Below are 22110 nucleotides of genomic sequence, written 5' to 3'. Positions count from 1 at the left end.
ATGTATGAAAATAATCATACATGTGCTCATATGTAAAAAGAAAAAAAAGATTAATATGTAGAAGCCAAATAGAAACAAATTTTGGCTCAATTAAATGAAGAGCTTTCACATAATCACGACAACCCACAGATATTCAGGAATGCTGGGGTTAGCATCATTGGAGGGTGGCAATGAATTCCCTGACACTGGACATATACAAGCAAAATTGTATGTGGGAGAGTGAAGAGCATAGGCTCAGAATTTGGACAGAAATAAGTTCTGATTCTCATTCTGCCAATCATCAATTGTTTTCTTTTATATTTTCTTTTACAGATAGCTAGTAAATAACAAATTATTGTTTCTTAATGTTTATGACTTAAGTCTTCATGTGTAGAACAGAATTAATTTTAATATTTAATAGAGTTACAAATAACGAGGGAGAAAATACACATGAAAGACTTCCAAAGGAGATGCTAGATGAAGCTAATGCAGAACAGAACACCAAAAAATCACAAATGTGGGTAAATTACAAGAGTCTGCATATTTTTGTTTTTATTTAAAAGATTTAACTATATGAAAAGATTTTTAAGCACCTTAACACTGTATATAATGCTGTGTATAGTAGTTGTAATATACATTATCAGTGGCTTCAAGGATGCGTAGTTAAATGGAACTATGATGCTGCATATTTGTTTTGAATGGATTAATAAAATATTAACTCTAAGTAGACTGTGATAGGTTAAACTCCATGTTGTAATTACTAGAGCAATCAAAAACATAAACAGGTATGGTTGAAAAGCCAATAAAATTGGCTATTAACAAAATATTTGATCAATTTAAAGAAAGGCTGTAAAGAAAGAATTAGGAAACAACAAATGAGCCAGCCAGCCTGAAAAAAATAGAAATAGCAAAATGGTAACTTAAGTCTATCAATAAATAAAAATGGACTGAATACTCCAATACAAGATTATTAAACTAAATATAAAAAGAACTAATTATAGTCACTCCTCAGTATCCACAGGGGATTGGTTTCAGGATCCTTCATGGATGTCAATGGGTGCTTGAGACATAAAATGGGGTCATATTTGCATATAAACAACACATAACCTCCTGTATGTAGTCATGTGTCACTTAATGATGAAGATACTTTTTATTTTTGAGACAGAGTCTCACTTTGTCGCCCTTGGTAGAGTGCCATGGCGTCACAGCTCACAGCAACCTCACACTCTTGGGTTTATGTGATTCTCTTGCCTCAGCTTCCCAAGTAGCTCAGACTACAGGCACCTACCACAACACCCGGCTATTTTTAGAGATGAGGTCTCACTCTGGTTCAGGCTGGTCTGGAACTCATTAGCTCAGGCAACCCATCTGCCTTGGCCTCCTTGAATGCTGGGTTACAGGCGTGAGCCACCGCACCCAGCCCAGACAGGGATACATTCTGAGAAATGCATTGTTGGGCAATTTCACCATTGTGCAAAAGTCATAGTGTACACTCATACAAACTTAAATGGGACAACCTACTATACCCAGACTAGAACCTACTATACCCAGACTACCCTACTGTTGTTCCTAGGCTACACGTCTATACAACATGTCACTATACTGAATATTGTAGGTAATTATAACAATAGGGAGTATTTGTGTATCTAACATATTTAAACATAGAAAGGTAGAATAAAAATATGGTATTATAATTTTACAAGACCATCATCATATATATGGTCCATTGTTGACTGAAATATAATTATGCTGTGCGTGATTGTATTTTAAATCACCTCTAGATTACTTGTGATATGTTACCCAATGCAATGTAAATGCTATGTAAATAGTTTTTATTTGTATTTTTTATCACTGTATATTTTTACTAGTTTTTCTTTCTAAATATTTCCTGTCCATGTTTGGTTGAATCTACGTACACAGAACTCACAAAATGTTGACTACCAATATGTTGTGTAAAAATAATACCATTTAATGATAAAAGTAATCTAAAACTAAAAGGATACAAAAGAAAAATCCCAATATATTATGTAAATAACATAATAAAGCTGGATTGACTATATTAATACCAAAAATATTGAATTTAAGGAAAGACATGCCACTGGAGATAATGAGTAATATTTTATGATGCTAGTTTTCCAAGTAATATTATATTATGCTAATTATACATTTATGCACCTATTAAGAGAGCTTCCAAAAACATCTACTGAAATTGAAAGATCTAAAGGGAAAAACAGACAAATCCACAATACTCAATAGCAATTTTAACGCTCCTCTTTGTGCAACTTACAGAGCAGCCAGACACACACACACACATGCACATACACACACAAAATCAGTAAGAACATAGACAATTTGAACATTATTCACCATTATGCCCTAGATAATATGTAAAAAGAAATACAAAAGGCATCTGCAGAATATTCTTTCCAAGGATACAGGAAATGTTTGATAAGAAAGGCCAGATCATATGTTAGACAATACAATTTAAATATTTCAGAAAGTTTCAAAAGATTACTATATTAGAAAATATGTTTCTGACCACAGTGGAAGTGCAAATCAATATAATTATCTATAAAAGCCCTACCAACATATTTGAATATTAAACAGTACAGATATAAATATCCCATAGGTCAAAGAAGTTACAGAAATTAAAAATTATTTCAAATTGAGTAAAGCTGAAATTTGTTAATGTGTATTTCCACCTTATGAAGCTAGAAAAATATGAGCAAATATGGAGGAAAATGCTAAAGAACAGAAATAAATAAAATAGAAAACAATAGAAAAGAGTTTGATAAAACTGATTAATCCCTCACAAGAATGATCATGAAAAAGAAAAAGGACAATTAACACCAAAAATAAAAGAGGAAAATCATTACAAACCTATAGATATTAAAAAGATAATAACATACTATTAAATGAAAAAAAAACTGCAAAAGAGAAGATATAGTAGACTCCTTTGTGTGAGAAGGAAAAGTAAAACTTACTCATATCTCATTTTCTCAAAAAGAAATATAAAAAGACAAACCAGAATTGACTGAGACTTGTTACCTACAGAGTAGGTATAGGGTTAAAAGATATGGAAATGGGGGAAGATAGAAGGCTAGAAGAAGTTAGAGGAATGACACTTTGGAATATAGATTTTTGTAGAGCCTGACTTTACTTCTGAAACCATATTAATGCTTATCATACTTAAAAATATATAAATAAAAATCAACAAGGATGATGAAAAAGAATGAAATTTAAAAAAAAACATAACCAATTCAAATGAATATCACACATATGAGGAACAATGAACCATTCTAAGTAACTTTTAATATATGACTTTCACTCTATACATCAAGTTGAAAACAAGAGCAGTACACACGTGTTAAAATCTCTAATAGGTGTGTTTTTAGTTTTATGGGTTAGTAATACTAAAATTACTTCATGTATATTCTAGAATAGAAGTAACCAGTAAATACATTTTGGATAATGAGGGCCAGATTTCTTGATGTCACGGAAGCAAATCTCAAATATAGAAAGGGGAAAGGCTCAAATTAATTCTGTGTAATTGGACTGGTATTGGAAGGATCAATAGGAATCCATGGCTCTACATACAGATGTATGTATGTATGCATGTATGTATACATACACGTCTCTTAGCTCAGTCCATTTAGGGGGCTTACAAGCAATGAGACTTAGTTGCAAAGAGAATAGCTTATATCATTCTCAATTAAAAGACCCAGCATTCTGTGGTGAAAATGCTAACTCCAGGGCCAGGTCAAACAAAACACACCATGAACTTGGAACACACCAGAGGTAAGAAAGTGTTCAAAGAATGATTAGGACATGGCAAAGCATACAGAACCTACTTGAAAGGGATTCACCGTGACCAAATTTGGGAAAACTTGAGAAAAAACAATTACCTACCATATTTTACCAGGTATAATCCACACATTTTGCCCACATTTTTTGAGAAAAAATTATGATATGCATTATACATAGCTAATACTAATTCCATATCTATGTGTTTTCTGTTGTTTTTGTTGGTTTCTTTTTTGCAGTTTTTTGCCAGGGCCAGATTTGAACCCGTCATCACCAGTATATGGGACTGATGCCCTACTCCTTTGAGCCACAGGCACTACCTGTATCAGTGTGGTTTTAATTCTTTTATCTATGCTTATGCATTGAAAGCATAACTCTAAAAAGCAAAAATGATACCTGTATGCAAAATAACACCCTGAAATATGTATGGTAATTGGGTCTGTTGAACTTAAACTTGTAGTGAAAGCATTTTCAGCCAACAAAGAGACATTTTTGTTATACTTTAGGCAGAATCTAGCAATCTGATATATATATATATATATATATATATATACTTACTTTTGGTTTTTATATATATATACTTTTGGTATATAGTATATATATACTTTTTTTTTTTTTTTTCAGTTTTTGTCTGGGGCTGGGTTTGAACCCACCACCCCCGGCATATGGGGCCTGTGCCCTACTCTTTTGAGCCACAGGCACCGCCCACAATCTGATATTTTTATAAAAATTAGAAAATTGCAAGATTGTTTAAGCTAACAGTTATTTAAAATGCTGAAGTGCATGGCAACAGAGCTGCTGAGAGATATTGTGGACCTCTTCCCACAGACAGTGTCATCAGATTGTGGAGGCAACAGGAAGAAAAGCTTCTTCAGAGACCAAGACACAACAATGCAATGTGGGGGAAACCTCCAGATGAGCCAGAAGTGGAGCAAGAAGTAAAGATCTGGATTCTGAAGCAACAAATTGGGATTTTTTTTTTTCCTGAAAGTTTGGGTGAAAAACATGAGCGCACATTATACACGGCAAAATAAGATATAAGCAAAATTGATTAGCCTCTAGCTAATCAGAAATAAAAGAGAAAGTATTCTAATAAGCTCAATTAAAAATGAAAAAGAGGAAATTACAACTGATAGTATGGATATACAAAATGTTATCTCAGAACATTATAAAAACCTTTATGCTTACAGACTTTAAAACGTGAAAGAAATGGACAAACTTTTGGAAACACACAACGTCCCTCGGCTCAATCAGGAAGACATTAATACAACTCCAACAGACTAATATCAAGCACAAAAATTGAAGCCCAATTAAAACATCTTCTAACAACAAAAAATCCATACCAGACAGTTTCATACCTGAATTTTACTAAACCTACAAAGCGCAGCTTCTACCTATACTGAAGAGATTAGTCCTCAACATTGAGAAGAAAAGAATTCTCCCTAAACTATCTATGCAAAACACACACTGGGGAAAGGAATCTCTACTGGATAAATGGTGCTGGTAAAACTGGATAGCCACATGTAAAAGACTGAAACAGAATCCACACTCCTCACCACTCACAAAAATTCATTCATGATAGACAAAAGACGTAAACCCAAGGCATGAAACTTCTAGAAGAAAAGGTTGGAAATAATCTTACAGATATTGGACTCTGGAAAGATTTTATGAGGACAACCCCAAAAGCAATCACAGCAACAATAAAAATAAACAAATGGGACCTGACCAACTTAAAGTTTCTACAAAGTCAAGGACACAATCAATAGAATAAATAGCCCACAGCATAGGAGAAAATATTTGTATGCTGAGTATCTGATAAAGGCTGATAGTCAGAATCTATGACATACTCAAGCAAATAGGCAAGAAAAAAAAAACTCATTAAAAAGTGGGCAAGTGGGCAAAAGGCGTGAACAGAAACTTTTCAAAGGAAGATCTAATGGCCAAACACGTGAAAAAAATGCTCAACATTTCTAACCATTAGGGAAATGCAAATCAAAACCACAATGAGATATCAACTAACTCTGGGAAAAATGGCTTTTACCAAAAAGTCTCAAAACACGTGCTGGTGTGGATGCAGAGAGAAAGGAACATCTATACACTGATGGTGGGAGTGAAACTAGTACCCTTTTTATGGAAAGTTGTATGGCGACACCTCAAAGAACTAAAGGTACATTTACCATTCGATACAGCAGTCCCATGGGGAGTTACATACCCAAATGAAAAAGGTTGTTTTATTAAAAGGACACCTGCACTCAAACGTTTATAGTAGCACAATTCACAATCTCAAAGAAAGACATGGAAAACCCAGGTGCCCACCAATACATTGGTGGATCAATGAAATGTGGTATATGTAGATAATGGAGTACTATTCAGCTATTTTTTTAAATGGCAATCTAATATCTATTGTGGCCACTTGGATATAACTGGAAACCATTCTTCTATGTGAATCATAGAAGTAAGAAACAAACACATATATTCAATACCAAATTGGAACTAATCAATCAACACTTAAGTATACATAAGGAAATACTTTTCAAACAAAACGTCTCGCATATCTATTACTGCACCAGCTTATTAGGGAAGAGCATATAAACAAAGAGAAAACTCATTTTCCCAATGAAGTGTGGCCAACTGTCCAACTGATGACATTTTCAGCTTGATACGGTAAGATGATAGTGACCGTGATACAGCATCACTACGTGCCAGCTCATGTGCAGTTCCTTATAGACCCAGCGTGGCTCTTCTCCAGCGTCTCCTCTTCGAATTGTACCTGATTTTATTACCAGTTTTCATTTGAATCCACTGGGGAATGGGATGATTTTTTGTTTCTTGGCCAGAAACCACTTGACTCTGAAAGCCTTGTGAGAGGACATGGCGACAAATGGGACTAATCACATGCACCACAGTGGAGTAGAGAGAATACACATGGAAATCTTAATAATAATCAAGCTGGGGAAAGTGAGCAGGAGGGGATGGGAAAATTCATTCACATTTATTAGGTACAGTGCACAGTATTTGTGTGAAGGACCCATTTATATCTTTGCCTCAATTTGCACAAAAACAAACTATGTAAACAAATCATACGTACCCAATAATATTCTAAAATATTACAGATCACTGTTAAAACTAATGGGTGCATTTTTTATAAGAAAGATGTTTTAATATTTTCAAAATATTATTAATATTAGTACAAAGGGAAAAATTGTAACTTTATAGTTAAGGAAAATTACAGACACACACACAAAAAAAAAAAGTGATCAAAGTTAACACCATGAATATGCTCAGTGGACAGTCATGTGCCTACTAATTTGCTGTACTGAAAAGGACACATCATGTCTGTAATATTTCTCCCAAAAAATGCATAATGCAAATCTAGTAAGAAAAAAATACAATATAAAATGAGAAAAATATTATAAATTGAGAGACATTCTGAAAAAAGAGGAACATTTTACAATATTTTCAAGGTCATGAAAGATAATAAAGACTAGGTAACTATCATCATGCTTCCCTTAGCAATGGAAGTATGTTCTGAGAAAGGTGTCCTTAAGCAATTTTGTCATTTAACCGTCACAGGGTATACTTAAATATGGGTAGTGCAGCCTACTCTGCACCTCGGCTATAAACCTGCACAACATGTTACTTCACTGAATACTGCTGGCAATTATAATACAATGGCAAACATTTGTCTATCTAAATATAGAAAATATACAGTAAAAAATTGGTGTTATAGTCTTATGGGATCATGTCATAAATGTGGTCTGTCATTGATGAAAAGTTGTTATTTAATAACTTTTTTCTAAATTAAAGGAAATTAGAGAGACTTGATGGGTAAATGTGTGAGTTTGAATTGAAACTTGGACTAGGGTTTTTATTTGTTTTCTTTTGCTATAAAGGATCGTGAAGCAACTGGTACAATTTGAATGAGTCTATTTTTGATACAAGTAGCATAGCAATGTTAATTTTCTGTGTTTTTTTTTTTACATTATACAGTGGTTGTTAAAGAGAACATCCTTGTTTTTAGGAACTAATATGTATTTAGAGACAAAGGGCTATTATATGTATATATTATATTAACTTAAGACAGTACTGAGTTCAGAAGAATATCTCTATATTATATGCTGTTGTATATTTTTATATTACATTATACATATACAGGTATTTAAAAAGTGGAGAAGAGCAAGAGCAAACTGAATGTATTAAAATGTTAAAATTTCGGGAATCTGGGTGAAGGATATACAGGTATTGGTATTATTTTTAAAATTTTCATGTATGTCTAATATACATCCATATTATTTCCCAACAAAAATTTGGAATAGGATAATTATGGAACAAAAAGTTATGCCACTTAATTTAACAAAAATGCAAAGAGCAATTTCCTTGAAAATCTTAACTGATAAAACACAAACAGAAGAAACAAAATCTGAAGAGCTCTTTGTCTACTAAAGAAATGCAATTCATTATTAAAAGGCTTCTCCAAAAGAAAATGCTAGGCTCAGAAAATATTAGCTAGTAAATACTAGCAAACTTAAAGAAATAATACCAATTTTGTACAAATTTATTTGTGAAACAGAAGAGCGAATCCTTTTCAATTTGTTTTATGAAGGTAGTACACCGTGACACAAAAAGCAAACAAAGACACTGAAGAAGTTAGACACTAATATTTCTAATGAATGTAGATGAAAATATCCTTCACTAAACACAGGCAAATTAAAATGTTGTTTTTCTGTAAATATCCAATTGTTTATCACAGAGAAGAGATTAATACAATAGATATTAATCTATTAATACGATGGATTAATAGATAGCAATGAGAATAAATGAATGAGAACTATAGCAATAACATGGATCCAATAACATGGATGCCACACACATGCTTAAAATGAAAGAATCAGGCATAAAACAGTACTTGAATATGATTCCACTTGCATAAATTTTAAAAACTCAGAATAGTTAGTATCCTTGGGAGTATTAACTGTTGGAAGGGAGGATAAAGAGATCTTCTGGGTACAAAACAATGGTCTAGTTCTTCATCTGATCGCTTGTTCCACACAGATGACATCAGTTTGTGAAAATAAACAAAAAAAGCTATACCTATAAAAGTAAAATAAATAAAACTTTTTTTTTAGGAAATAGACACAAAGTGGGGGTAAACAGACATAATGTTTGCAAATTATTCTCAAATGGTTAAAACATAAGTACATGTCTATCTCTATATAAAGAGAGTGAATAAATTAAACTAGGCAAAATGCAAACTAATGAATCCGGATAAAGACAAAAGGGAGTACTTTGTACTTTTCTTGCAACTCTTATGTATCTTGACATTTTACTAATGTAAAAAGTTACAAAGAAAATCTACCAGTTCTTATAGCTTAATGCATATTTTATTTACCCATATGTCAAAAGACCGCTTTGGAAATCTTGAATACTACATAAATACAACCTAATTAAACACTTTTCAATTGCTATAAAAAGCTAGTATTATTTAATAAGATATACTGATACCCTTTGTAGACCACATTTCATATCTTTTTGTCTCCTTAGACTCAGGCCTATCTTTTAAGAAAAGACAGATATGGTATCACAGCCACCAGGTCACCCAGTCACTCCTCCATCATCCTGCCATTCTCCCATTTAAATATTTCTAGCATTTGTTGCTCCTGTCAGTCTTTGTGACCACTGCCAATTCTGTACTCTTGAGGCCATCCTGAATTATGTAATCAACTCATTATGGTTCATCCTGCACAACTGTCAAATTATTATTCCCACAAGCAGAGGAATTATCTTTAAATTACACGTCTCCTTTGATAAAAACCTAACAGAACGCAACACTATCTACAGGAGAGAATCCACAACCCTCAGAATATTCATCAAGGTCACTTGTGATTCAACCCCTGTTACTGCTTAAGTCTGCCTACTTAACAGGACCCAAAATGACTCATCCCCTTGTATAATCTTTCTCCTAGTCTTAGGGTCCTGAAGTGTCCTGCTTGCCTCCCTGTGCTCTCAAGGGATGTTTCTAGGCAGAGCCCACAGGCCAGAGGTGAGAGTCTTTTCTCCCTAGTCTAACCACTCAGCTGCAAAATGCTGTTTCTAGCTGCCATCTTGCTTCTCCTCTTCCTTTTGTATTTTATACGTTTTTATTGTCTACTTATTTCAGCGGCACTTTGTGTAATAGTACCCTTGTCTGCACAAGATTCTGCTTTTCTGCTGGGGTATGAGATGCTAATCATGATGCTGATACAATTGTATAAGATGGAGACTGGAAGCCTCTGCCTTGCCAGCCAGATCCTGTCTGATGACTACTTTATCCTCAATCCCCTCTGGGTTGGGTGCCTGAAGCTCTCCTCAGACCACTTAATAGACACTCTTTGACTTTTCCAAAGCAGGTCTCTTGGCTATGCAGTGGCCTTCCCAGGAAAGGGTGTGTTGTTCAAATCTTCCCAGGAGTGGCTGCCCACTTATCAGGTGCACCAGAACCTGCCATGCACTAGGACCCTGAGGGCTCAGCCTGCAAGGCAGCCTTCTCACAATGACTGCACCCAGCCTGCAGCCAAACAATGAAAGCTCTGCTCCACCTGGGTGGCTCAGTCCTGGCCTCTGAGTACTGTTCAAAATCACTCACTTGCTTGCCCAACCCCTTCCAGTGTAACTCAATCAAGTACGTAGGTCCAAAAACCCCAGCAGGTCAGGCCTCCCCTGTCTGCAAACTGTCGCAGCCGCAGCTGGGATGCACCAGCTGACCTCCACCCAAATGCAATTAGTTCTGCTTCTTCACTGCTTTTCTCCTTCTTGAATATGGATGGGGTCTTTAAGTTATGGCAAAAGTACTAAGATCTCACTCCTGCAGTTATGGTATATGGCTAAGGTGAAGACATTTTGAAGATGTAATTAAGGTCCAAAACAGTTGATCGTGAGTTAATTAAGAAATACTAAGTATACTATCTTGAGAGGGCCTAACTCATCAGACGAGAACCCCTTCTGAAGTGCCAGTAACATGAGGTAGAGGAATTTTTATTCCCCTCTGAAAAATCACTGTGGATACAAACTGCCTATGGAGTGGGCCATGTGGCAAGGAACCCGCTCTCTAGGAGCTAAGAACAGCCATTGGCTGGCAATCAGCAAGAAAAGTAGGAACCTTGGTCTTATAACCACAAAGTACTAAATTCTGCCAGCGGCCATACATACATAGACACTTGGAGTAGGACCCCAAGCTCCACATGAGAAGGTAGCCTGGCTAACACCTTGAATTCAGCCTTGTGAAAACCAGAGCAAGGAATTTAGCTAAGCCATACCTAGACTTCTGACCTACAGAAATTGAGATAATAAATGAATGCTGTTTTAAGCCACCAAGTTCATGGTAATTCATTAAACAACATTAGAAAACTAATATACCTACCAAACTTTTCTCTAATATGGTATATATAACTCTTTCATGGCTCAAATCTTTACATATGCTTAAAAGTATTTCATTCTCCAACTCCAAATTTAGAAGTAATTTCCTTGTCTTCGGTACCCATTTTTAAATATTTATGCATCACTTTATAATTACTAGCTTACACATGTGTGTTTCCAACTAATCTCCTTCATGGCAGGAATAAAAGCCTCATCTTGATATTTCCCTACTAATTGAATCACAGGAAATTATCAATACATGTACTTGAAATTGCTCTAGTTGGTGGACAGAGAGGAACTTACTCTGTATCTTTAAGTACATTTCTTTTTGTCATTTTTTGCTCCAAAAAATGATAGATTAGGAAATTCTAAAACAAGTATTTCATACCACAGAAAAGAAGCTCATTAAGAAACATTCACAAATTCACATAGAAGTTTCTAAATTCAATAAATAATAACCCTAATTCCTGGCCTATAATTATAAGTATCACTACAATTTCTGTAGCATTCCATTTTCCTCAAAACCGAACAATGAAAGTTGCCAGCAAATTCATTCATTGCAGGGTGAGAGAAATGAGATGGTCTGTGACTGCTGACATTTCGCCAAAGCCTTATTAGGATGCCAAGATACTAGCAAAGCAAAAATAAATGAGCTACACTGAGGAGCATCAAGAATCCAGCACACTTAAAGAGAAGAGGCCCTGAAAAGAATAAGAATGGATGTGAGAAGCAGTGTATGGAACATAGTATGGGCCACTGAATGTACAAGCCTCAGCTATTTTATTTTCTGTATGATCTGGGTGATGCTTCTGTCCTACCTCACCCCTCACCAAGGCAGACCTCCGGTCCCTGTAGGAAATACTGGCAGTTAGGACTCAATTAGATGCCACCATTATGCACTCCCTGTGTAAACACCAGTGATTTTTTGGGAAAAAGAAAAAAAAAGCAGTTTGAGAGTAAAGGAATCACAAGATCTTTAGGGTTATTAGTGAAAATTAAAGGTGTTTTACTTTTATTTTTTAAGGTGCATCCCTTTCGCTGTTGATGGGATAATAAACTGGAATGATATTTGTAAAGAGGCAATTTGGCAGTGTTAAACAGCATTGCCTTGAAAATCTCTTTTGCTCAGCAGTTTCACCTGAAGGAACCCATTCTGGAGAGAGACTAATACATCACAGAATAATCTTCAACCATGAGCTACATTAGTGCGCCAGCTTTTGCACAGACTAAATATAATCAGTTATGCACAAAGGGCTTGATCCGGCAGCTCCACTTCAACCAAGCTCCTCAATACTCTCTAGTCACATAAAATTATACAGAAATACTTTAAGATTCCTACTCCTTTTAATGGCATCATTTTATTTTATCTTTTTATTGTTTGGGATTGGTGGTACAAAGAATTAGGTTATAGTGATTGCATTTGTTAGATAAAATCCTTCTCTTAATTGTGTCCCACCCCCTAGAATTGTGTCATACACTATGACACCCCCATCCCTTGCCCCCTCCCCTCTCTCCACTACCTCATCCTCCTACCCCGTGTATTGGCTCATCTACAGCCTTCATACTAGAATTGAGTACATTGGTTCTTGTCTCTCCATTCTTACGATGATTTACTAAGAATGTGTTCATTTTTTTTTTATTGTGGGGATTCATTGAGGGTATAAGAAACCAGGTTATATGGATTGCATTTGTTAGGTTAAGTCCCTCTTAACAATTGTGTCTTGCCCCCAAAAGGTGTATCACACACCGAGACCCACTCCCCGAATGTGTTCATTTTAAATCACCATCTAAAGAGCCAATCAGCCTATAGTTTTCATGAGAGGTGTGGTTATCTCAACTATTTTCTTCTCCCATTTTCTATGTGTGTAGAAACTTGCAAATACCAAGATACAAAGGATTAGCACTAGGGGCTTTTCCATAATTCCCTCTACTAAGGAATATTATAAGCCACAGTTGTTTAGAGTGCAGCAGGTATTCTGAGAACTTGTAAAAATCTTTCAAGGGCTCATCAACGTACACACTCTCTCGTGAATTTGGTAAGTGACACTTCTTAATTATTTTAGTATGTTGCCTCACTCACTTGGAAGTTATTTCAAAGGCAAGACAACGCACCCTCACATAATGAATCCACAGTTTCCTCTCCAAATCATTTCTCCTCTTTTTCCTTCTCAGCTAAAGATGGCTGCTTTCCCTCAAGGCAAAAAAGGGAGAATATTTTCAATGTGCTATAAAAAAGAGTTTCAGCTAAAACCCACACTCTAGAGAGAAAATTGCCAACACTGTAATCTTAGGTATATTAATCTGAGTTTCTGTTTCTTTATTGGAGAAGTGGGGACACCTGTGTTGTTTACCTCATAAAATAGTAGAGGATTAAATGAAGTCATGCACACAAGATAAGTCCTCAGAACTAGCTATTATCATTGTAATATTATTACAATAACAGCTTCACTAGGAAAAGGTATTCTCTCTCTTATTTCTGACATACCCAAGCAATAAAATCCCTAGAGAGAACAGGGTTATAAACAATCTGTAATTTCTAAACAAATTTTTAAAGCATATTTCAGAAGATGTCATAAAAGAGGAATGCCATCTTACTTAGGTTCAACAATATATTTGCAGTATACATGAAAGAAGATTCTATGCCATTGCCATGTTCACTTCAGAGGTCTAAGGATAGGCTTCATGTCTGCAGATGTAGACACATCCTCTATTCAACTGTCTGCCAATCACTAACCAGGCATAACCAGACAACTACACAGGCTCTACTACAATCATCCTGGTGCCTTATACCCTATCCTTCTCACTAATGGGGAGTCTCCTTTCCTTTACACAAACTGCTAACAAATTTAAACAAAGCAAATTAATATTCAAAATTTCATCAAGACCACAATACTGTTAAGTATGTCCCAAATATTCAAAAATATTTCATATATGTGAATAGTCTTCCACACATAATTTTTCTCAACTGAATTCAATGGTCCAAAGTAGATCATGCATTTTTTCCTAGTCATAGAATAGGCTGCATCTTGTTAAGTACTTAATATCCCATCAAACTCAAGATTTTTTAGGTTATTTACTACCAAGAAGATAATCCTGTCCTTATTTCAGTTCTTATTCTAACCTTGAATTAAATCCCCATTTAGAAGTTTTAACTCATGGCTATGAATGAATAACCATTTAAACAACCACCCCAGTAGACTCCCACTGTTATCTACCTTTATAAATAGGAGCCTGAACAAAGGATGGTCAGGGTGGGGCAGGAAGTGGGAATGGGAAAGTGGGTGAAGAGTCAGAATTCTGGAGTTAGAGATGGAAATCCTGCTTCCACCTCTAGCAGGTTTCCCAACTACTATGAGCCTCCTTCTCTCAGATAATACTTGCATCAGCTTTATCAGGGTATTTGAAAGAACTAAATTAGATAACATAGGTGGATTATTTAACACAGTGCCTGGTTTACACCAAGGACTTAATTCATGGTCATCTTCAGCAACCACATAGAGTCTCAGACATAGCCTCTTCTGATTCAGAAAGCACCTGTCATCACTAAGGTATACCATTTACCATTTATTTTGGGTGAGTCATATGTATGAATGGATAGACTAAATTTTATGAATTATTTTTCAGCTCTAAAAGTTCCTTATTTCAATTAATTATTAACGCATAACGCAGGGTCAAAAATATGGTAAACACCATTGATGAAACTTGTCTCAAAACAAACAAACAAACAAAAAAAATAGTCTCAAGCTGTCACCCTGGGTAGAGTGCTGTGGCGTCAAAGCTCACAGCAACCTCACACTCCTGGGATTAAGAGCTTTTCTTGCCTCAGCCTCCTGGTAGCTGGGACCATAGGTGCCCACCATAATGCCTGGCTATTTGTTGTTGTTGTTGTTGTTGTAATTGTTATCATTGCTCTAGCTGGCCCAGGCCTGGTTCAAACCCTCCAGCCTTGGTATATGTGCCTGGTCCCCTACCCACTGAGCCACAGGCACCACCCATTCATGAAACTTTTATTGTTCCAAAGCATTTATCGTACCTGACACTGTGTTAGAGTCTAAGAACACCATGTTAAAAAGAATATCACAGACATGCTTATAATCTAGTAGTAGCAACAGTAGATAATGAGAAAACAACAACACGGTTTGATCAGCGCTGTAACAAGGGAACTTAAGCTGGTGGGGGGAAGGTGTAGGAAGAGTTCAGAGATGGTCCAACAGAAGTAGGTTCTCAACTGAGAACAGATTTAGAGGAGTTACTGTCAAAACCCAAGCATAACTATGACGGAGACACTTTTCCCTTACTTGGAATAACCCAGGTTATCTATCATGTGTCTGTTCACCTCCTTCTTTTCTTGATTTCCACTTACCAGCCATCTCTTGTAAGTATTAAGGTATCTGTCTGTAGTCATGATTTGTGCTTAGTTTGCTATAGAAAATGAAATCAAATACCCCAAGTTCTTAACATTGCCAGCTGTTTTTTTTAAGGGGTTGTAAGGAAAAATATTTCTTGTCTATTCAACAACACTTGTTTTACCTTTTTTAAAAGTTGACTTTGTTCCTAATCTTCAGATAAGAGGTCATTTTTTAAAAAATCAAGTAACCATTTACATGTCCTTTTTATTTTTAGAATAGGTAGTAAGTCAGAAAAAAGTTATTGATAAGGTTTTTAAGTAAAACAATAGAAATTCTGGAGCTATGGTTTTCTTGGGGGTAAAAAAAGGATTTCTTACATGTGCCCCCTAGTTCAAAGTCTTATAATGCCTTATTAGTGGAAGTATCATGAACTTAATGTCTAAATTAATGAAAATAAGGAAAAAAAAAACCTTGTAGAACTTAACTTTAACTAAGGATAGAATTTTTCTGTTAAAGACTATAGATGAGAAATAGCACCACGGCTGGTTATAGTAGTCATTTTCACAAAGAACAGGGCAAAAGCAATGGATACTCAGGAAACAGGAATTAATAGGAACATGACAAAGCTTTTATTGGCTTATGCATTTTAAAATGTGAACATATACAATTTTTATATCACACATGTGGGTTTGGGAAATTAGTGTCTGAGATGTTTTGGTTTTGGTTTTGCTTTTCATTTAATTAATATATTATCTGTGTTTCAAGTATCTTTCGCAAATGAATTATAGGCTATAATTTTCTAAATAATTGGCCTGTACTTCTTCAGTCCCTTAAAAGAAAATGAGAATGTGATTTAGTCAAGTATTATATTCTTGATTTAAAAAGCTTAAAAATTTATAAATAAGCATTTTCTTTTTTTTTTATGATTAAGAATTTTATTTTTAAATACTCAAAACCCCTTCTCCAATCTTTTTCAATCTTGTCCCACCTCTATGCAGGGACAAGATTTTACACATATCTTTGATCCTTCTGCTCTTAGAACAGTGATGGTCTGCAGACAGTTTTCCCTACTTTTTTAATAGCTTTATTTATTTATTTATTTATTTTTGAGAATTTTTTAAAGGAAAGGAAGGTGAGGCTCAGTGCTCAGAGCTCAGTGGTTATGGCGCCAGCCACATACACGGAGACTGTCTGGCGGGCTCAAACCCAGCCTGGGCCAGCTAAACAACAATGACAACTGCAACAAAAAATAGCCAGGCGTTGTGGTGGGTGCCTGTAGTCCCAGCTACCTGGGAAGCTATGGCAAGAGAATCACCCAAGCCCAAGAGTTGGAGGTTGCTGTGAGCCGTGACGCCACAGCACTCCACTGAGGGCAATATAGTGAGGCTCTGTCTCCTCCCCACCCCCCCACCCCCTGCACCCAAAAAAAAAAAGGAAGGGGAAAGATGAATTACTTGAGGCACTCTCTCCTACCCCCACCCTCAGCTATTTTTCCTAAACTGTATTATCTCTTCTTATAAGTCAAGTACCCACATACTTCCTGAACATTTCCACTGCTATGCCTGTGAGTTCTATAAGGGAAAAATGAGATACCAGCTCAGTCTTCAAAGATCTACACAATAAAAAGTGACAATTCAGACTCTACCATACAAATCTTCACCTCATTCTTTTTTTTTTTTTCAAAAAAATCACCTAAACTCCCAACCCCCAAAATACACTGTAGGAGACTGAGCACCAGGATTCCAGAAGTGCTCACCAGTTTTTGGTTTTTGAGGAAGGCGCTGAGAGCAGGACAATCTAGATAGCAAGGAGATGTTTTGCAGCCTAGAGACAAACCCTCAAGCAACTGCATACATTAATAAGATAAGATGGGTCACTCCTTAGCAAGCAGGTGTTATACCTTGGGACATCTGTGGTGCAACACAGTGGGAGTTGAGCCGGTGGGGAAAGAGTACACTGCAGCCCCCCACACCTGTTGTATAATGCTTCAATAAAAGGCCGCAGCAAAAGTTACTAGAGGCTCTCCCTGCACCTATGGGAAGCCCACCTCTTGCAAGCATGTACTTCTTCTTCTTCTTTTTTTTCTTTAGTTTATGAGTTTATTTTAATTAATATTATAGGATAAGTCATGAGTACATATGATAGTGTTTATCAAAATACTGTATTATTTTTTAGCAAGTCAATCTCCTATTTTGTTTCCAAATGCAAATGTCCTTGTACAAAGCATTAATGGCAGCTGTCACCTCAGTTGTTTTGTTAATGTGCTAAAGGAGCTGAGAAATTTCTCCAGGTTCAGCCTTGCCATTTCAACCTATGTCAATCTGGTACAATTTTGCAGTGCTTAGAATAAAAGGTTAAGCATGTGAATAAAAGACTAATTTTTACCTAATCATATTCCTTACAATGAAATGGAATAGTGTATTTTTATCTGTATCCTTTATCCAAAAGAGCATTTCATAATCATTAGACAAAATACTTAAAGTGATACTTAAGAAGGTATCCAATTTTTTTTTCTTTCTCTTTTCTTTCTTTCTTTTTTTTTTGTAGAGACAGTCTCACTTTGTTGCACTCGGTAGAGTGCAATGGCATCACAGCTCACAGCAACCTCCAACTCCTGGGCCCAGGCGATTCTCCTGCCTCAGCCTCCCTAGTAGCCGGGACTACAGGTGCCCGCCACAAAGCCTGGCTATTTTTCTCTTGCAGTTTGCCCTGGGTATATGGGGCAGGAGCCCTACCCTCTGAGCCACAGGCACCACCCTTTTCGTTTTCTTTTGTTTACTTCTGTAGAGCCTTAGAAATGTAGCTTACACTGTTATATGAAAGTCAGTAGTTATGATAACACATTTAAGGAGATGAAACAATAGACAAAGCAGGATAAGGAATCCATGAGTCTCAGGGCATGTTTGATGTGTAAAGTGGAACCTAAAAAAGGAAAATACATATGAAAGAAAATATAGACCGGGTAACTTCTGAGAAGGCCCTCAGAGGAGGGGCAAGATTGGCGCTAGAGGAAGCAGAGTAATGCCTCCTCTTCAGAGAAAAACCAGACTATCCACCAAAAACGCAGATCATCAGGGGGAGAGAGAGTGAAGACAAGAGAGGCCACAGGGGTCAATGCGGATGAAACTAGAAGATGCGCTGCCTGCGTGTCCCCCCACCAGGACCAGGGAAGGCGTAAACAGGAGAGCTTCCTTCGGGCTCTAGGTTGGAGCCTAGAGCCTTCACGGTTGTCACTGGAAAGGAGCTCCGTGACTCCCATGGGACTCAGTGCAGTGGGAGCAACAGTGGAGTTATTACAGGCACCAATGCCCAGAACTATGGAGAACCCTTCCCCAATCCTCTAAGCCCGGGAGGAAGCCAGGAACCTAGGCCATCTACGCCCGTGGGTAATTTCCCCTCCTATGGCTGTGGATCACCATGGAACCCAAATATTTTTTGGCCAGAAGCTCTGCACCTGCCAGCCTTTCCCACAGAGCTGCCTGCCTGCCTACGTCTTTCCTACCCACGCCCATCGCCCCACCCCCAACTCCCTAACAAACTACAATGAAACTTGAGATGGCTAGCTTGAGTTTCCCCCAGACAATTGGGAACCAGCCTGCTTCTCTTTCTCTGAGTGTTACACACACAGGAACAGCTCTCAAGTGGAGAGGGCGCCCACGTGGATGGATAGATGCGAGAGTGTGGCGTGTGTTTGTGCTACCGCGCAGGCAGGGGACCTCACCTTGCCGTCAGAAATGACAGCCTTGCTCTCAGACCTCCTGGTGAAGGCTGGCAGTCTGGTGTTCCAATGCTGCCAGAGCAAAATTGCCTGCTGAGTGGCTAACAGACTTAGCCAGAAGCCATGGAGGGGGAACAATCGGAACTTCACTTCCATCTTCTAGACTGTGGATTCTGGGCCTTCCTGATTCAACAAGGACATTCTTAAGCATAGCAGAGGCATGTCCGCCCCCTAGTAGTCCGCTGGTGGCCTGGAAACTGGCCTTCAGCCTGCGCTGGGAGGACGCTTGCACCAGCCCTTGGGGAGTCTGCACGCAGACTTACCCAACACACCCCCACCTGGCTCTGCCCCTTGCCCCCATCAACCTCTGTGGTGGCAGATCACAAGAAGCAGCCCTCTGGTCGCAAGCATGTACTTGCGACCGTTGACCCGGCTTTTTTTATTCCAGTGGTGACAGGCTGCCACAGCGGGCACCAGCAATACACATTCATAAACAAGAAGAATCTGATCCATAGGTTTTCTAGAGCAATAGTGTACTTATTCTGCTCGTCTACAGTCTATACTGCCAATTCTCTGAGGAATATGCATGGCTCTGTGATCAGACAAACCTATCTTGCCACTACCAGGGCTAGTCAACATAAGGCTGAGTGTTTCAGTTTGCTCTTTTGTAAACTGCCACTAACAATACCTGGCTAGAGACCTGGCTAACTGAGAGCATTAGGTAACAGTACCGGAAGCAGAAGGACTAGGAAGACTTCAGATACTGAAGCCAGACAGACCTGCTAATTACTAACTGTGTGTTCCCGGTAGTTAGACATTCTAAACCTAGGATAATTTGTAAAATGGACATAGTTATGAGAATTAAATGAAGATAGTGCATACGCACAATATACAGCACTTCCTCCTGTTTACATGAAAGCCCCCTACCAAGTTCTTCACCTAGTGCAGAAATACAGTAATGAAAGGAAAGGACTAATGACGGAAACACCACACGCTCTCGAATTCATTTTCGTTTTTTTTTTTTTTGAGACAGAGCCTCAAGCTCTTGCCCTGGATAAAGTAGTATCACCGCTCACAGCAACCTCTAACTCCCGGGCTCAAGCGATTCTCTTGCCTCAGCCTCCCAAGTAGCTGGGACTACAGGCACCTGCCACAATGCCCGGCTATTTTTTTGGTTGCAGCTGTCATTGTTGTTTGGTGGGCCCGGGCTGGATTCGAACCCGCCAACTCTGATGTATGTGGCTGGCGTCTTAGCCGCTTGAGCTACAGACGCCGGGCCTCGAATTCATTTTTTTCATTTAGCAAAAGTTATTGAGCGCTTACTGGATGTTCAGGCGCTGTGTGTTTGGACCAGCCTGAAGCCCACTTGGAAACAGAGGGCAAGCGTGGAAATAAATAGGACATAGTGCCTTCCCCACTTCTATTTGGTTCCCCAGGAACTCGCGCTCAGCTACGTCAACCTAAAACTGCCCACGCGCCCCCAGCAGTCTCCCGATGTTCCCACCGACCTTAGGACCTCGGGCTCTGGCCCGGGTCGCCCGCTCAGGGCAAGTCCCAGCCCCGCCAGCTGCGGCCCTTCTGGCTCCTCCCCCAGACACTGGCTCACGTCCGCCAGCTCCGCGTTCCCGCGCTCTGAGCCGGACAGTACCTGGAGGCCACTCCGTTTGTTCCAGGTGAAAATGGACCCTGGGTACGCGCTCAGAGCCAAAAGCAGTTCGTGGATCATTCCCAGGCGGACCTGGAGTCCCTAGCTATGTCACCTCCTCCAGCGCCCCTCCAGGCAACCGCGGGGGCGAGTGCTGCCCTTGAAACGCGCTCACAGTCCGGAGGTTTGTCCTGAATCAACCCGCTGAGACTACTGACACGCAAAGAGCCGCGGACGGAAGGCGGTGGAGGAGACCCGTGGAAGGACGCCCGCTCGCCCAGGCCCAGCCGCCAGCTCCCACCCCGGCACCGCCTCGCGGAGCTCCCCTCGCGCATGCGCCTCACGGTTTCCATTATTTATACAGCATTTTCACTGTATATTTTATGTATACAATATTTAGAAGATAATCAGTATAAGGCATAAAATAAAAATAGTACCAATTAAGCATCTTGAAGTTTCATATAATTCTAGCTTTGTAATATAATTTCAAAAGAAACAGATTTCAAAATCTATTTCTTTTTTTTTTTTTTTTTTTTTTGTAGACACATAGTCTCACTGTATCGCCCTCAGGTACAGTGCCCTGGCGTCACACTGCTCACAGCAACCTCTAACTCTTGGGTTTACGCGATTCTCTTGCCTCAGCCTCCCAAGCAGCTGGGACTACAGGCGCCTGCCACAATGCCCTGCTATTTTTTTTCCGCCACCCTCGGCATATGGGGCTGGCGCCCTACTCACTGAGCCACAGGCGCCGCCCTCAAAATCTATTTCTTTTTTAATTGGGATCAAAAGTCTTCCAGTGCTGCTTCTAAAAATGGACTTAGGACAGGTCTAGGTAATAGTACATGCTCTGCTGAGCATCCTTTCTTCTTTTTATACAGCAGTAAGGTAGCTTTGGACTCAGAGCCTTGTAATTGATTAGAAGCATGCTGATCTGTCTGCTAACCCTGCTTTTTAAAGGCTCTGTATATATACAAATTTAGAAAAAACTTTTTTCTGATTAATATCACATTTTTAAAGAGTAATTTATTTGACATATAAATTTATGATAATCTCACTGCTGCAAAGAATGAAAGAGAAGGAAATCTCCTTTCCCTACCATTGTCCTTCTGGAGAAGGGCTTTAAATCTCAGGGACTCTGGCATCTTTGACATCAGTTAGGCATATTTTTGTATTCTAAAGTCTAGGCTGGGGTTCTCAAACTACAGCCCACGAGCCACATGCAG

General features: G+C 38.2%; 1 long non-coding RNA gene across 1 annotated transcript in view; it reads right to left on the bottom strand.

Annotated features, from left to right (window-relative positions):
* Window positions 1-21200, bottom strand: part of LOC128568948 (uncharacterized) — a 136010-nt gene extending 114810 nt beyond the window's left edge. Inside the window, exon 1 of the long non-coding RNA XR_008375248.1 lies at window positions 20891-21200. This is a non-coding gene — a long non-coding RNA (uncharacterized LOC128568948). The remainder of the gene's footprint in view (window positions 1-20890) is intronic.
* Window positions 21201-22110: the final 910 nt, after the last annotated feature.

The sequence above is a fragment of the Nycticebus coucang genome, chromosome 17 (genome assembly GCF_027406575.1).
Source record: "Nycticebus coucang isolate mNycCou1 chromosome 17, mNycCou1.pri, whole genome shotgun sequence".
Classification (NCBI taxonomy): domain Eukaryota; kingdom Metazoa; phylum Chordata; class Mammalia; order Primates; family Lorisidae; genus Nycticebus; species Nycticebus coucang.
This window is presented reverse-complemented; position numbering and strand designations above follow the sequence as displayed.